Genomic DNA, 3,073 nt, shown 5'->3' on the forward strand with positions numbered 1-3,073 from the left:
GTGTGAAAACATACAGTAATGCTATTTCAAAGTGAGACTGCAGTCGTGTCTGTACATGCTTTCTTTGTGCAGCCCAGAAAAACATATGGAGCACACAACAAATGACAAAACAAAGCAGCACATTCACTTTGACTTTTATTTAACTGGAAGCCTCAGAAACATGAAAGATTTTTTTTATGTTTTGTTACATTAATGTGATTCTAATTCAGCAGGGAATTAATCCGTGTTTTTGTTCCAGTACACCCACAACATTTCCAGCTATGTACATTAAATTCTCTTGAGGTCCTTAAAAAATCTCCTTTGTTCTTGCTATGATGCACTTTCACAAACAAGTGTTCTAAAAATCTCCAACGGATGCTGTCATGTAGGCCAGTCACAGGAGATGAGGACGGGCTGCATGACTAGCATGGAGGGAAAATTGCACAAACATAGAGGGGACAGAGAGGTCAGAAAGGCTGCTAAGACGATGCAGCAGTGACAAAAACACTGCTCACCAACCTTTTAAAATATCTTTTTTAAACCAAATGAATATAATTTAATCCATTTCAATTAAATGGGCTAAAAAACAAAAGCGTTTGTCCATTTCTTTTGAGCTGTATAGCCATTTTTTTTTTCAAATATTGACCCATGATGCACACATATAATTTCTAAATAAAGATTACAAAGATGATTTCCTTCCTGTAGAAAAATTCCCATGTTTATTCAAGGCAGGAATGCATCAATAAATGATGCAACAAACAATAATCAACATGTGGATATTTAATAAGGTTTAACAACTTCCAATAAGTCAACAGCATCTGTAAAATAAGACAAAATCTTTGATGCCTAAGGTATTAGTATGTTTTACATTCATTTATTGTATGAATACATTATTAAAAGGATTGTTTGAAAAAAAGGGATCTAAGTTTTTGTTGTGGCTTGTGTTTTTTTAAGCCTCAACTAACACGCTTCCTGCATAAATCTTCCTGAAATAATTTACCTCCCGTGGAAGCACAAGGGTCTAACCAGCACGAACAACACACACGAGCACACAATGCTGGCTCAGTACAGCAACATCAAATGTTTCATTTATGCCCTATTTTGGGCTGCATTTGCCCAATCCTTAGGCTGTTGTAATGGATTTTCAAGGATTTTTAGATCTGAAGAAAAATAAAGTTCTACTGTGTTCTCACAGCCGATGGCAAAATCATCACCTGGCTTAGCACGCTTTGATAGCAGGTGAGACATGAGAGGGTTGACAGTTGAATACTGATGTGGTGAAGTGTTGTTTTCTTTAAGTGTGTGGTTTCACATATAGTTTGTACAACAATATCAATTTTAGACACTGGCTGAAATCGATTGATGATTTTTGTTTGTTTGCTTTCTGACTTTCAGACCTTGAATTCCTCATCTAAATAAAAGCTAAGGCCAATCCTCCAAAGACCTTCTCTGGCTTCTGCATGTCATTCAGTATGTAAGACACAAACAGCATTTTCTAACCTTTAGAAGGTGAAGTTACATGAAAAAAAAAAAAAAAAAAGTTGTCAACCGAAGTTAGAAGATCACTTTGCCACTCAGCTCTCACAAACTCATTAACTTTGCAAATTTATTCCACTCTAAAAAATAAAAGGAAGCTTTTTTTTTTTTTTTAACTCATAATTCAAAGTAAAATGCAATTCTCAATTGACAATTCAAACTCCATTTTGATCAGGCAATTTCAAAATACATGTTTCAATTGATATTTATTTCTAAAATTCAACTTGCAATATAAAATTGCATTTTGTAGTTTAGATTTTGATATGAAAACAGTAAGAAATTAATTATTTGGTATTCTGTTCCAGAGAAGATGACGGGGAAAAGATGCTGTGACCTGTTTGTTACCTGGACCGTGAGACAAGTGGGAGGCAAGAAAAATTTCGTAGCCTGAAATTTCCCACCCAAGACTTTTCACAGCACTTCCCTGTGGCAGGAGGCTGCGTGCCATCACGTCCAGAATCTCCCTCCACAAAAACAGCTTTCTGCGGAGAGCCTCATGAACAATTCATGGTTCTCGTCCCATCCCTCATGTTCATTCTGCATACGGCATACCAAAAGACCTGCCTTTTTCTGCATAATTTCTGTTGTTTGCCTGTTGCAGACGTTAAAATCAATTTAGATATTATGCATGCGGCATAAATGTTTTCTCTACAATTTTAAAACTCGTAAAGATTTTACGTTTTTACTAGAAATGAAAAATTAACATGAAACAAATCAGTCAAAAGAATGTTTGACATTAATAATTATTCTTTTAAAATAACCTTATTTAAGCTAAATCAAGGTCTTTTGTTTTGGTAATTTTTTCTGTTTTGTTTTCAGGTTGCAATAATTAGGTGCAATTCTAGCTTTTTGTTCTCGTCTTTTTTGTGTTGGAAAAGAATTAGGTTATCTGCATTTCTTTGTATGAGGCCCTGTAATTTCTTCAACATAGAGGAACTCACATAACAGTATTAGAGTATTTAATCCTCTTAAAAAAAATAGAACACGAACAGCAGTAATTTCATACTCAGCTCCAACTCATTAGCGTTTCAATGAGAGCAGGCTGAAGATGGGGTATGACAAGTCAAGGAAATAATTTGGAGAAATGTTTTACAGCTGCATCACCAAGAACAGTTGAAGAAACATTTGTGAAAGCTACGTTTTTAGATACATGAATAACCAGACTTGAATGCGTATTTCATGGGAGCAGTCTGATCAGAAAATGTGTTTAAACAAGCAGATTTAATAACACAAGTCAAAGGCTTTGCTGTGCGACAGTAGATGTTTCATCCTAAAAGCTCCTAATTATGTCACTTTTTACATTCTATGAGATAAGTTATCCGTCAACAAGGTATTTACCGGTATATGCATGAACTCCACAACTTTGCAACATAAAAAAGTAAAGAAAAAAGAACACATTTCATTTTATGTTTAACATGTCTATTTTGAATATGATTTGTCTTCGTTTTGAATAAAACTTTTCTTTGTCTTGACTGTTACCACCTGCTAACTTACTGTCAAAACGCATGCGTTTTGAGGTTCATTTATTAAACTGAAACAGAACAGAACTGCTAAGAAT

General features: G+C 34.7%; 1 long non-coding RNA gene across 1 annotated transcript; it reads left to right on the forward strand.

Moving 5' to 3' along the window:
* Positions 1–804: 804 nt before the first annotated feature.
* LOC112155607 lies at positions 805–1,893 on the forward strand. Its single transcript, XR_002920817.2, has 2 exons — positions 805–1,449; positions 1,821–1,893. It is a non-coding gene; the product is annotated as an uncharacterized LOC112155607 (long non-coding RNA).
* The last annotated feature ends 1,180 nt before the right edge of the window (positions 1,894–3,073 follow it).

Source organism: Oryzias melastigma, linkage group LG21 (genome assembly GCF_002922805.2).
Source record: "Oryzias melastigma strain HK-1 linkage group LG21, ASM292280v2, whole genome shotgun sequence".
Lineage (NCBI taxonomy): Eukaryota > Metazoa > Chordata > Actinopteri > Beloniformes > Adrianichthyidae > Oryzias > Oryzias melastigma.